Source organism: Bombyx mori, chromosome 1 (assembly GCF_030269925.1).
Source record: "Bombyx mori chromosome 1, ASM3026992v2".
NCBI lineage: Eukaryota > Metazoa > Arthropoda > Insecta > Lepidoptera > Bombycidae > Bombyx > Bombyx mori.
The window spans coordinates 18,650,830-18,666,595 of record NC_085107.1 but is presented as its reverse complement, the minus strand read 5'-3'; the positions used below and the strand labels follow the sequence as shown (position 1 = coordinate 18,666,595).

Here is a 15,766-nt window from a genome sequence, read left to right as displayed (position 1 = left end):
GTATGTGGTATGTGGTATGTGGTATGTGGTATGTGGTATGTGGTATGTGGTATGTGGTATGTGGTATGTGGTATGTGGTATGTGGTATGTGGTATGTGGTATGTGGTATGTGGTATGTGGTATGCGGTATGCGGTATGCGGTATGTGGTATGTGGTATGTGGTATGTAGTATGTGGTGTATAGTATACGGTATATGATGGATGGACGACATCGAGGTAAGAAATTGAAAATTAATTGCTAATCATAATATGTTTGAATACCAAGCAAAGGAGGTGGTGAGTTACTCTTGAAAAAAAATAAGTTGGTAGAGGGGATGGGTGATTGGCTGTGTGGAGGTAGGAGGCTATTGAATTGCTGTTCACAATAGATAAGGTTGGATGGGAGGCGGAGGGGTGCTAGGTTGCTGTTGAAAATAAATGAGTGGGGGGGGTGTTCAAGAGGTGTTGTGAAGTGCCCTTCAAAATAAATTATGTTTATGATATAAGCCTGGTGGGGTGGGTGGGGTGGGTGGGGTTAGGGGTGTCGTAAGTTGCTGTATATATGTATGTACATGAATAAATAGCTATTTTAAAATAAAACAGGGTGGGTGGTGGCAGGGAGTTCGCTGTTGTTCACAACATTATGTACATAGATGGGAGGTGGAGAGGCAGTTTACTAAAAGGTTGTGGTGTGCGTTAGGGAGGCTGGTTGCGAGGGCCGGGGGCTTTGAAAGGGGCGGAATGAAAGCGGTGGGGTGAGGGAAATGACGAATGACGTACTGAATTTACAAGACTGATTATTCAATAAGAAAAAAAAAACAAGAGCAAAATTGCCTGTATTATATACATGATTGATTTTACAAGTTGTAACGAAATGAGTGCAATATTTTTGGAATTACGGTATATGTGCATCGAGTTACTCAGGCATTGTTAAAATTTTTAATAAATTTTGTGCATTGTAATTTCACCATTAATATCATCTGATTTTGTTGAAAGACGAATGATTACAAAAGCCTTTGCTCGAAACCATAGAAAATTACGCAAGTTGATTATTACTAATATCAAATAACAAAAAAGAAATGTAAGTTTGAACTCAGCGACGCGTAGAGCGGAAAAATGAATCACGGGAAATGTAGTTTGTGAAAGCCCGCAACAATACAAATTTTAATTAAGAACTTTCCAAACATGAAATATTCACTAAAATTTAAGTGTTGTAAAAGAGTAATATTTTTTCTTTTTTAAATTCTGCCTGCTTGTTGCGGGCTAACAGAAAACAGGAACACACTGCAATAATTGAGGCCGTACATCAATGTAAGCTCGGGATTTTAAAATTCCTGAAGTTTATTTTAACTCTAAATAATTATCGCAAAAACATTCATGTAAGGCCGACAAAAAAATTGAAGCTATGACGTACACTGATTTAACACATTTAAAAAGATCATCAACCAATTCCAATTTATTTTTTGCTAGTCCGATTAAAGTTAAAACTATCAGAGAAATAAAAGAGAATTAGTATTCTTAAATTGAAATTGTTTGAGCCAATTTAGAACATATAAATGCAAAGCACAACACTGAGAAAAGAATCGCTTGGATGCCCGCAGACTGCATGCATATTTCACTCGCCAGCTGACACAAAATATATAAAAACTTTAAACTGAAAATTAAAATATTTACGTTGTGGAGTAAATAAATTGTTATTTAAAAATATATATATTAAACTTCTTTTTTTATTATTTAAAAATCGTAAAACACAAATAACTAAATAAATACTTCACAACGCCATCGAATAATGAAGCCAATAGTTGAATTTATTTCGAGATGTGACTCGTCCAAATAAAATAAAAGTCCAAGGGCTCCATTAAAATCACCACAAAATTGTGATTATCACTTACTTGTTCTGTCCGGAATCAGCAATCGGCTGCAACGCCTTAGACGCCCTGGTTGATGCCTTTGGTAGAATCACACACAAAAAAAAAATTAATATAATTATTTCAACAGACTGATTCACTTAGATGAGCTTGGAACCAGAAGTGTTCGGCAGGAGCTCAGCGGTTTAGACCTGCTCGCGGCGCACTCTGAAGGGGAAGTGTGCCCCCTCGCCCCGGTCTGAGGCATTTATAGTCAAGGAGTGAAACAAAAATGCGCAGTTTCCCCCACTCTCCGCGCAGCCGTGAAACCCTCCTCCCTCCATTGATTCAGTCGCCCGGGAAAATAAAGCTGTTATTACTTATTTTATAACATTCGCACGATAGCTATTAAAGCTGATATTAGTGAATTTGCTAAACTCCTTAAGACATCATGTGTACTAAAAGCACAATTACTTTTATGTGCAAATTAGGAAATTAACATATAGAGCATTTTCTTTTTTTGGGGTTATTTTTTTTTCTAATGAACTTGCGGTATATTTCGATTATTATATAATTTTTTGTGTTTTTGAGGGGGTCACTTTTTGGTTGATTTTAAACGAAGCCGATGGAATCTTTGGCCATCGATAGAGTTCCATCGCGAGTTCTCGACTCTGGTGCGCGCGCATATTTTTTAGGCACCGCCCACTTCCATCAATACTCTGTAAAATGACCCTGGATGCTGAAAATTGTTATGCAACTACGCATTAGGTTCACAAAACGAATAAGATTTAACTAAAAACAGATTTTCAGATGTTTTTAGCGATGAAATTAGCCTATTTTAGAGAGATTCGTATAGAGCCTAAAATACTCATACAGACCAATCAGAAAGTTTTCAGTTTCAGTGGTTTGGGGTTTGAATTCAACGATTGGTAGATGGTTTTCATGCCGACTTCCTTAAAACAGTGCGCAACAGTTAAATACCTAACATCGATCACTCGATTAGGAAATTCGTCGAAGTTGTTAAAAACTAATTTATTTTTAATTACAAAAAAAAAAACGAGCATTCGAAGTAAAATTCCAGAATATTTTCAACTAGAACATCATTGCGGTACAGCAGAAGCGATATAAATACGAATCTATAATATGTTTCCCGCAAATTATCAATGTAACCTTTGTGATTGAAGTATGAGTATTCTAAGGCACCCGCCGTCGGCAGCAAGCTAAAAGGCAAACGTTACAAAATAAGTATGTATCCTTATTAATAACCCGTGAAAATATAATTCCTCACATCCTAAAATTATTAAACAAGTTGAATACCAGTAAAAAATAAAAAATTAATAAAATGAAAACAAATTCGCATACCCTCTTTTTTGACACTAAAAACTCTACAAATATCTATTATATTTTAAAAACATTATCCTGTACTAAAGTGAACGTGCCGTCGGACTAATTAAAGTGTCTGATATTCTTCGGAAAACTACAAAAAATAACCAAACTATATTTATATATAGGCCACGTATTCATATTTTATACATAATTTTTGTAGGTCAATCAATTTCACGATTTCCGTAGTTCTGTGATCACGGAAAAGATTTTACTCGAAGGATACATATATATATATATATATATATATATATGACTAGTTGTACCCGTCCGCTTGGCTGGGCATTTAAAATTAAGATTATTATTTCTCACCCCTACAAAGATTCTCATCATTAACGCCTCTGCAACTGGTGTAGGGAGTCCAAACTCATATAAATATTAGCCTATCCATTAATTACATGTATTTTCTACATGGATACTAAGTTTCAAGTCAGTCGGATGCATGGTTCAGTAGTTATAACGGAACATCCGTAAAAACCACTGTAAATTTATATAGTAGTTTAGATATCGCGCCTTTAGGTAAACATATTTGAATCCCGTTACAAAACGTCAATCATCCGATTTTTGAGTGACCAGTACACGCTTAAAATCAGTGAGCCTATTGTTAGAGTGAGATACAAAAATTTAATATTTACACAACTTAAAAACTCACGTAGACCACTATCGTGCACAAACCGATACGCGGTAAGATAATTGCATCCGAAACTCAAAGCCAAAGTGCACATTGAACGATTACTTAAAAGTTAACTTTTGCCGACGGCACGCAAATAGAAGACGTTTTGATAAACTTGCTGAAGTCTATCTTCAAAAATCAGTTAACGTATTTAAATTAAATATTTTTAAAGGGTTTTAGAAACGCATAAGCTGTCTAAAGAACCTTTGATTTGCATCTGAATTGAATAGACTTTATATAATTTCTTCACTCATGCATTTTCTAATAATAACTTATTTTCTTATAACAAATTCCGACTCTTTACGTTTTTATAATGCGAATGATAATCACAGAGAAATAGGCCTAGAAGCACTTAAACAAGATTTGGACACTTTTATTCTCAGATACATATGTAATTTTTTTGGGACAAAATTAAAAAAAAACAATATGTTCATATCTTAGTTAATTTGCTGAATACAGAGACAATACTGGCATTTTACTTAACAAAGAAGTTGAACGCGCTTCTTGAGTATACAACGGCTCTTCCCTTTACCATTTTTCATTTTGCAATTCATAACAGCAATGACATTGAAACAAGCAAACAATGACAATTTTTTTTGAAAATTTTCGTTAATAAATTTGTAATTCCTATTAAATTCCTTTTTAAACGACACGTTCAATTATATTAATGCGTCTTTTAATTTAGATTACAAATTAATTGTATCACGGCAATGATTACAAAATCAATAAGGAAGTTTTTGAATTTTGTAATCTATATTTGTAATTAATCATTTGTAATTTAAAAATAGCCTAAGATATTAAAATTAATTCGATTCGACTTAAACATTATTATAGATAAATAATTGTTCTATGTCATTACGTTTATTTAAATAAATTATCTCGAAAAGCCACTGAGTTATAACAAAAACAGTTCACCGCTATATTTATCTTGGTGAGCTTCATCACGCACACGCGTGCACACCGCCGCGCGTTGTAACTCCAGTTACAGCATAAGTACCAAACCCTGAGGTATGAAGCTTCACAATAATTTAGACAAGCTTAAAAACAAACTACGTAATTAGATTTGAATGTAATAACAGTTGTAATTTGAAAAATATCTCGATTACAACATGTCGTCTGCGTCTCGTTGAAAACGAATGATACCCACCCATTGAATCTGTTCACGTATTAACTGGTCTATGTTTCTTTCTTGTGAGTCCGCGCGGATAGGTACCACCGCCCTGCCTATTTCTGCCGTGAAGCAGTAATGCGTTTCGGTTTGACAGCCGTTGTAACTATACTGAGACTTTAGAACTTGTATCGCAAGGTGGGTGGCGCGTCTACGTTGTAGATGTCTATGAACTCCAGTAACCACTTAACACCAGGTGGGCTGTGAGATCGTCCACCCACCTAAGCAATAAAATAAATTTAAAAAAAGCAGTTGAGTGGAGAATGCGCTAACAACCAAACAAGGGAACACGAACAAACTTTTAACTTTCTCTTTAAAATGACTGTATCCAAATTTTTTTCAAGAGTTTTATAAAAAATTGAAAATTGAATTGAATTGAAAATTGTGGTTAACGTAATAACTCTTGTTTCACTACCTATCTATATATTAATACGTGAAGCAAAAACTTTGTACCCCTTTTTACGAAAATAGCGCGGACAGGGGAGTATGAAATTTCCCACACTTATAGAGAATGTAGAGAAGGAATGCAGAATGCTAATATTTGTTTAAAATTTGGTATTTATAATATATTAAATCAATAAAAAGAATAGTACACACACTCTATGTATTTGACACACACACAGTCTGTGGTCAAATTGAGAATAGGTTAATATTGTTTGTCTTTATTAATATTTGTCTATAGTGTAGTCTTGGCGAAATCTGTGATAAAAGAAGTATATTAGTTTTTGAAAATAGAAACTTAGTAATGTTCAAACTTATAATTTAAATTAATTATAGTCGAATTCCGACTATTGCGGGACCACTAGTAATTATAAATAGACCTTAAATTACATCCGAGTGCCAAGCAAAATTCATTCACATACATTCACGCTCCTGTATTGATTGATTTTTCTCATTGCTATTTATTACATATACACTTTATAGTTAAGTCCCATAATTACATCTCAATAAGTTTGATAATGAAAAAGAAATACTTAAATTTTTTTTAAAAATTTTGAAAATTAATTCTTTAAAATTATATTTCCTTTAAATCTACAGAACGAAATTCCTTGGGAATATTTCGTTGATTTGATCGTGTCATTTGTTTTTCAATGAACAAATCCTTTTGGGATATCGTTCGAATTACTCCTTGTGTATACACTAGGAGTATAACTATAACTGAACACTTTCAGACAATATTGAATAAAATAACATGATTTTATTATCTCGGAATAGACTGTAAATTATGTGACGTCTCTAAGCGAATTTCATCGGAAAATCTTTAACAGATTTTTCTTTAATTAGCAGAATCAATCGCTCCGAGGGCGTGTTTGGTTCCGATCTCTTTGGCAAATACAAAGAACATATTATGATAATTGATGGTTTCATTTAAGATCGATTAAGAGTAATTTACTTAAAGGCTGGATTATCTTAAATAGTTATTTCAGTAGAAGCGGCAGAAGCGCAAATCAATTTCAATTCTCTGTTCACTAAAGGTTTCCAAAAGTCATGCCGTGACTATCTGAAAGCACATCTATCTAATATATAAAATTCTCGTGTCACAGTTTTCGTTGCCATACTCCTCCGAAACGGCTTGACCGATTTTGATGAAATTTTTTGTGCTTATCCAGTATCTATGAGAATCGGCCAACATCTATTTTTCATCCCCCTAAATGTTAGGGGTAGTCCACCCCTAAATTTTTTATTTTATTTTTTAGACAAAATTTTTAATTTCAATTTTTTTATGATACAACATACAAAAATACATACAACCCTAAATTTTCACCCTTTTACGATCAACCCTTATTTTTTATTTGCTAATTAAAAAAAAACTAAATTTTTTTGCAAGAATTTTGTTTTTATTTTGTTATGACTTAGAATAAAAAAAATATATATTACTCTCGATTTTCACTCTTATACGATCAACCCCTATTTTTCCATCCCGATTTTTATTTTTTTTATTCTATGCACAGATCCGCAATAAGGTTGCAAGATGGCAATCAAATATTATAATTGTAGTACGATAAATTCTTATTCAGAGTTTATAATTTCAAGTTCCTTTAATTATGATTTTTTTTTAAATTCAATCGATCAGTAATCTCCGCCAGGTGTCGCCACTCATCCAGCAAACATCACGTAGTAGGGATGAGGACGAAGCCGGTCTCCTGTCTTACTCACTATACATTTTTCAGCCATGTTTCTTTGGTTTTATTTGTGTATCAATCGTAGCTTGCCAGCCATGTTTTTTTGGTTTTATTTGTGTATCAATAGTATGTTCAGTAGGTCTGAGAATCGGCTACTATCTATATTTCATACCCCTAAGTGATAAGGGCTGTCCACCCCAAACATTTTTTCTTTTTTCTTTTTTTTCTTTGTTATATTGAGGTATAGTCCCCGGCACGTAACTTGGCAAGAGTCGCTAAATGCGCAGAAGTCGTTTTTTAGGTCTCTTTGGTTATCAAGCGGGACGCGGGGAAAGACGTAGCACCGTTCCGAGCGCGCGATTGGTAAGTCAGTCAACCCTCCCCTCCCGCACCGCGTCCACGTTCCGTTCGCTCCCGGTTACACATGCGCCTACTAAAGTTGTTTATATTTGTTTATATTGAGTTTTTGTTACGAGTTGTTATTATTGTTTTAAATTTAGTTTTTGTTAAGAGTGTTATTGTTTTAAATTTGCTTGCAAATACCAATGACCATAATTATAGTCGATTCAGTCACTGAGCGTTTTATTATTTACGCCAGTGACGACAGCGACTCTTCGTTATGTCGACGATGAGAAGCCAACTCCTTCCACCAGCTCAGGTGCTACCATAAATTTAATCCAAGGGGTAGCACTATTAGAAAATGATAGTGACGACGGCGACACATAATTTTTAATATTAAGTATATTTTTTTAAATAATTTTTTTTACTTTTAATTGTATTTTATTTATAACACCTAATACACTTCACGAATTCCTCTCTTTTCTTTAACTTTCTTTTAAACACACAGGCTTAAAAATAAATTATGGCAAATAAAAAATTTAATAAAATAAAATAAACATATATGCGGGCAATAAAAGTGACCATTTTTTTGTTGCAATGTACACTATGCGCGACATTACCCCCACTACACCAAAACCTTGCCAACTTACGTGCCGCTTACTATATTATGTGGTTGAATGAGGTTTTTGAGAATTTTATATATTAGACTAGAATTTCCCTAGAAATCTTATTTAAGGCAACACAACGTTTGCCGGGTCAGCTAGTACTAATATATAAATCTACAGTGGTTTTTACGGATGTTCCGTTATAACTACAGAACCATGCATCCGTTTGACTTGATACTTGGTATCCACGTAGAAAAGACATGTACTTAATGGATAGGCTAATATTTATATGACTGTTGGACTCCCTACACCACTTGCGGGGGCGTTAATGGTGAGAATCTTTGTGGGGATGAGAAATAATAATGTTAATTTTAAATGCCCAGCGAAGCGGACGAGTACAGCTAGTAATAATATAAAGGCATAGCTGTTTTTAATTTTTATAAATTTACAGTTCTACAAGGAGTCAGCGGAATGCGTCGCAATTCCAGTACCGACAGATGATTGTGGGTTGTTAGGCCTACACTTTTTTTTTGGTCCGTGGAACGACCTCACGACCCACCTCATTTTAAGTGACCACCAATGTAAAAGCAGACACTTAACTTGAAATATATTGTGATTAGAACCTGCGATCAGTGCAAGAGTGACGTACAGGCGTGGAAGGAACGAACCGCTCAAGATGAAGACCAAACTAAAGCGCACCTACGTTTTCTTCGTTTTCTTTATGGGGCTGATAATTTTACCCTAAGGTTTGCAGAACGCAGATTAGTGCCATCGAAATATGGTGCCGGAGGAAAATGCTGCCAATCCCGTGCACTGCATTTGGTCTCTACACATTAATACACGTTAACTCCGCAATTGAAACAAGGTAGCCGGAATGCATTACTATTTCGCGGCTGAAATAGGCAGAGTGATGGTACCTAACCGTGCGGACTTCTACCTAGCCTTAACACAATTACCAATCACATTCACTGCGTTTGGTATCTACGCATTAATAGTCGTGAACTCTGAAATTTAAGCAAGGTAGACGGAACGCATTACTGTTTCGCGGCAGAAATAGGCGGAGTGATGATACCTAATCGCGCGGTACTTCTAGCCCTACCACAATTACCAATCTCGGTAGACTAGCATATATATGTACGTCCTATCTGATTATGAGTGGTTACCGTAGCTATGGACTTCAGCAGTGGCAGGTCGCAGGCAGCCAAGTCGCCACCTACCGCTGAGTACTTTCCTCAAACTTCCTTTAAAGAAAGACACGTCATACTGAATGTGCTCCGTTCGTGCTTATACAATAGTTTAAGTAAATGTTACCCCACACATTTTCTATCTGTTATCGGTTTTGTGTTGATGTGAACGCTGCTTTTGTTAACATCTATTACGTAAATATATATAAATATAAATTATATACAATATCACTGGACTGTAGGAATGCGATTATCTCACAAAACCAATCGTAACTATTTATCATATTTATCTATGTGGTGTCTAATCTATCTATCTATAAGTATATAAAAATAAATTGCTGTTAAATGCTTAAATTGCTAAAATAATGAATAAAACTCGAAACATCATAAGCTGATACTTCCTAAAGTAAAGCTTTAAAATGAAACATTAACACATTCCAGACTCAAATAAATAATTATTAACTACGCTGCAAAAGTTAATACAGACTCACACAATTTGCAGTCGTTTCAGAGCGCTAAAGAACAAAAATATCGGTCAACAGGCAACAGACACTCGACAAATCGATATCCCGGCGCCAACTACGAGAACTCGCGTAGATTTATAAGTCATGACCTCGGTGAGAATGCGTATCGTAGTACAGACAGAGGCGAAGAACGCTTCATTCGAGTTACTTTATATTTTTACGATACTTTTTACTCAAAATGTGTTTTTTTATAACAATTAATTATCCTTGGTTCCTTTCAAACATTTAAACAAATATGTTAAAGTGAATTTTACCCGCATTTGTGTTAGGAGCTGTGGGATAGTCGATAAATGTGAGACTTTAATCTCGTTTTTTAAATTGGGTGCAATTTTGGTAGCATTCACATTGTGCTCGTCTCCACTTAACATCGGCCTGAGTGCTCCACATGAGCTTGAGTAGGTATCTATCGCAACAGAAATAAACTCAACTATCTCAGCAATTGTATTCGTAATAGCCAAATTATAATTGTAATAATAACATATATATCTAGCGTAGTGTCTAGAAATATGTAGTTTTTAAATGATTGTTTGTGACAAGAGAAAAATTTTCACTGTAAGTAGGGTAACCTCAAGCAAACAGTTACAGCCAACTTCTTTAGAATTAGGATAAAAATTGCCTCACTCAAGATGTAACTTAATTCTCTGTTTCTAGGGGGGTGAGGTGGGTGAGGTGGGTGAAGTGGGGGAGGTGGGTGAGACACTTAGATGTTCGTCTGTGTTTGCATTAAGCATTTGGATGACCTTATGATCGTCACAGTGCTAAGCGGTAACTGGAAGCTACCGATGGGAGACAGGCTTGCTATTTCGATTGAATTGTACAGCTGCTATCGAATCTTTAAGCCACAATGCGTGATTACTTCATAACAGAAATGAACCGATGCTACCTACCACTTGCGTAGTTCTCGTGCGGGTGAAATGTATATTACCACCGACAAAATAAAAAACACAAATAAACTTTTGACATTCCTAAGCTCTCAAGTAAACGCAGCTTAATCTACTTTAAAACACATTACGTTCGAAGAACGTGCCTGAAATTGAAGAGATTGTCGTATTTTACCACGCTTCGTCTGTAAGGTCTCGTTTATAGGCAGATTGCGATAGCTTTTGATACAAGAGCATTCTCGCGACCCCATCTCGAGACAAGACAAGACACTATTTTGCATGAAAATGGACTGCTTCAACTCAATTTAGTTTGCAATCTTGGCATCTTCAGTGCGATTTTCATAAAATCATACGTATATTGTTTGTTTTGAGCAAAAGGTAAAATCTGCGCTAGACAGAGACTTGGTTCATTCCATATCAGGTAAACTATGTACTCGCAGCCTGTGATGACAACAAGAATAATGATAAGTGAAGGAGCATTGGTGCTCAGGCTTAAGTTCCCTGCACTATCGCTAACGGCGTTCGATCTCTGCCCGGGGTCAGAACCCAGTCTGAGTAGAGGGGTTTCTGCGGTCAAAACTACAACCAGACTCGCGGTGCCACCCATAAGATGTCCAACTGACGCTCAATCGCCCAGCGACGCCGGTCTCCGCGGTACAGCAGCCCGGGTGATGCCGCTGGTATTCCGGGATACCCCACTAGATAGTTTGCTCTTCCGCAGTATGTTCGGCGACGACAGCGACGACGCCAACGCGGACCGCAGCTGTCGACGCGCCCATCCTCTTGGTGCCAGCATGCTAGAGTAACGGTAGTGTGCAGTACAGCCTCGAACCCCTCAAGTCACCCCGTAACCATCACCAGGAGGAGACTGCCTCCTCACAGAAGCTGGAGCTGGACAAACGCTCTCCTCCGATTCCCGAATCGGCGGCGGCGGCACGGCGCTGATAGGAAAGAAGAGCTCTCCCTCTCCCGTTTCACCCCCTCCTCTTGTAAGAAGAAGATGTAGAAGTCGAGCATCGTCTGCTTGGACTCGTCGCTGTAATGTGGTTGACGGCACGTCAGGATATATTTGTGTTCACTCGGTCGATGATCCGAAGACCAGCTGATGGTAAGCGGCGAGACCACAACTAATACTAGAGGGCATGGACCGCTGAGATTGGAGCCTCCGCGCTTTAATCACTCCATCACCGGGATGTGACTCCCCCTTATTGCAGAGGTCGCATCGGCACGTGTAATCGGTAGGGAACAACTAGGTACTGCGAGTCTGGTTGTATTGTTGACCGCGAGAATCCCCCTACTCTGATCCAGTTCTGAGTCAAGTCGTTTGGTCTAGCCACCAAACTAAAAATATCCTTGGGCCCGTGGTCTGCTTTCATCATTTGCAGATCGTCAAGTCCCATATACACCTCGTATGAGGTTCAGCCCATTAACCGTAAAAAAAGCGTCATATTTGTGTCCGCACAATTGTTCCTCCTCCTCCATTCTTGTTCATCGGATTAGTTTTTTAATTGCAATTTTTAATTGAAAACATTCATTCGTTCAGGCTGTTTTAATCTAGCTTTTTATTTAGATATTAAATTCTTTATTAATAAATATTCTGCAAAAAACTACAAGACGACTTTGTTATAGAGTTCAAACCGTTTTTATACCTAAGTTCTGAATATACTTGATTGAAATCTGCAAATAGTTTTTAATAGATAAATTGACTAACTATATTTGCATGATATAATGCCACATTCTGTGCAATAATTGGATAGATGTTCATCCTGATTTGAGAACACGGACACGTTCGCTTGCCGATGTGGCAACATAATCCTTTTTCAAACTGCCTTTCATTCTCAAAATTCGTTGTCGTCGTTAGCTCTTGGACTATTAACATAATTCATCGTTTTAGTAACTTCTCAACTTGTCTCAGACAATATAGATACGAGACGATATAGATTATAAAGAACCACCTAGATTTTACATACCTATACAAAGTTTTGCCTTATAAATTCGCAGACAAACAGATAAAAATGTTTATTGAACTTATAAGTTTATTGTGTATTTTATACACTAGTTTGTACATGTAAATAGTAGGTACAGATTTAACACAAAACTGAATCAAATCTGTGACTGCTAGAATTTGAAGTAATTTTAAAGTTGATTTTTGAAATAAACAAAATAATGACCACATAGACAATAACAATTTATCCTCAGAGCCACGTTTACAACTAACATAACCCCAAATTACATTATTAAAATAGAAAGACTTAATAAAACTTTTCGTACGTATAAAACTTCATAGCAAACATTTACTTAAAAACAGCTAGATGCAACACGTTATGGCAAAATGCCAAACGGCTTCGTGTTTCTCGGCAACCTGTAGCGCGAGGATTTCAAAGCAAAATCAAACAGCAAGGTGTTTAAGCTTTTGCATATTGCAATCCAGTTACGGCGAGACTTGGGGCTGGGCGGTCCAACGGTGGACCTCTGTGGACTAAAAGATAAATATTGCAAATGTTTAACCGAATCACTTTATATGCACAATATAAATTGGACCAAAAGCTTTAAGTATTTCCGACAACATGAAGCATCAAAAGGCAGTTTATCTAGAGCTTCTGAACGCTGCATGAATGGTCCTAACGCGATAAGCTCTGTGGCAGGGGTTGCCTCTGCTATTCAAACATCTTAACAAGCCTATACCGAACTTGAGCGATATGCTAGTTATTACTACAATAGGCTTACCGTATTGTTTGAACGTAGCCGGAATTAATTTCGGACGTTGTTGTCAAAGTGTTGGTATGAAATTTTAGTATCAAATCGTCGAATACTGTATTTCTCATATATCATCGTTTTTACAACTCATCTGCACTGTTTCAGAAATTTTTCGCAACAAATTCATTAGAAGCATTTATTTATATAACAAAGTATTTCATAAAGAGCAGTCGATGTTAGAAACCCATTGGTATGGTTTGATGTAAAATCTAAATCAAAATATATAAAACTACTACTATATCTGCTAAAAGGCAAGTAAAAACATGACTTGATGATTAAATGTAGACGAAGTAGCTATTTATATATAGAAGCATTAATTTTGAGAGTCTCTACTAATTATGAGGTTATTTATTGGGTTCGTATCAATGCTAAATTTAGCTTTTCACTTCATAGAAAAGTTTCAAATAGATGTGTATAATAAGCTCACCTACGTAGTATTTACAACATATTACAATAAAAAGATTGACACTTCTTGAATACACTAGGATGACCACTCTATAGTGCTCTAGAATAGAACTAACACCCTTTAATCCGGGATGCACAAATGCTTCACATCAGAAACACGTAAGATCTCATCACACATACCAAAGCAGTCTCAACAATTAATTTATAACCTTCCCTTCTTTCAATCAGAATTCAGTATTTTTATTATTAGACAAGCTCATGATAAAAGTAAATGTAAAATCCCAAACAATTCAGCAAGATTTAAATATACTGAATAATATGATGAATTTTAACTATTCATATAAAGTATACTTTATGCACATATAAACTACATTTTATATGCAGACTTGCTTGTAACTTAGACTTTTACACTCATTCAACATATATAAGTATATATATTTTTAATTAAATCAAATTATTTATCTAACTATAATTGATACCTATCGTAATTTTCTGTTCCATGACTAATATCGCACATTATTACTGCATTTAATACCGAGTGCTACAAACGTGTGGTAAAGCAACAAGTTTTCTAGTATAGTAAATATTTAGGAGTCAAAGTCCGCACATTTCTCTCTACTCCTCAGTTGCCATCGTGAAGCCGCAATGAACGCACGTCGCTTCGCCTTGTGTTCCGATTACGTAGTCGCAAAACTTTTTAGCTTTTTTGTTTTCTCGAGTTCTTTTATTTTTTTAATCGCTAATAACGTTGAAATTTGCTAAAAAAACCTTTTTTTATACTGCTTCATTAAATTGCTTCAAATTCCAAATTATTATATAATACATTTTTTACTTATTCTTTGACAGTATATCTAATATTATGTTCTTTAATAAAATTAACGATTGTAAACCAGCTTTAATTTATTAACACTGATATTATAAACTTGAATCTCATATTAAATTAATTTCAAGCATTTCTTGGAAAAACATATTTGAAAAGCAATTATTTGTTTTTTCTTATCTGTTTTCCGGCTTTCTCATAATGAATGAACTGACTGATTTTCTTCAAAACTTCATTTTATTCCATATAAAATCAAGTACGAATTAATAAATTGCCATCTTGTCAAATGTGATCATTCATAATAAAGTTTAAAGTTAAATATTGTTTATGAAAATATTAAGAATTCCTGTAAATCAACGACCTCACAAAAACAAGTAAAAAAATCTTCCTAATATGTATGTTAAAAATTGAGGTACAATGTAGAGATAGTACTTTCGTAGAGCATTAACCAAGCGCTACGGTGCTACGCCGTAGACCGGTAAGAGTGGACTAATCCACTTAGCGGCCGAACCAGTGTTATTAGCTGTATGAGCTAGACTTTACTTAAATTAAATTTACCGAGGAAAATGTTACATAGTAGCATTGTGACCAAGCTTAAATTTACTAACCAGTAAAATTGTAAAACCCAAGGCTTTAAGTCTTACTGCACTGTATCAACTAACCAAGAGAGGATCAAATTTTATGGGACATTAAACTAAATTTCTGTTATTAAATTAATCAAAATTAAGCTTGTTGTGTTTTTCCATTTACTTAGCGCTAGTATATAAAATTATTATTTACGCAATAAATAGCGGTAGGGTGTCTTGTCTTGTCGTCTTGGGCACGCATTTGGAAATAAGATTAATCTATAAAAAAATAGCTTATATGTAAATATTGTTTGTGCAATAAAATAAAAATTTGTCCGTGTGGTGATAAAGTAAGAATATAAAACGTCACCACTCCTATACTATTACAGGAAGTCGTAAGAACCAACTAAAGGAACATGCACAAGACGCCAATACAATACAAGGAAATAGAAAGGAAAAACAGAAGGCAACTCGAAATTAAACCTTGTACCAATCCTTCTAGTCAGCGCGGTA

The 15,766-nt window shown here is 35.5% G+C and overlaps 1 protein-coding gene across 3 annotated transcripts in view; it reads right to left on the bottom strand.

Annotated features, from left to right (window-relative positions):
• LOC105841445 (uncharacterized) overlaps positions 1 to 15,766 on the bottom strand; it is a 47,727-nt gene that overhangs the window by 11,569 nt on the left and 20,392 nt on the right. For all 3 annotated transcript variants that reach the window (XM_062670820.1, XM_062670825.1, XM_062670817.1), the window contains exon 2: positions 1,871 to 1,926. The gene's annotated coding sequence lies outside the window, so the exon portion shown is untranslated. The remainder of the gene's footprint in view (positions 1 to 1,870; positions 1,927 to 15,766) is intronic.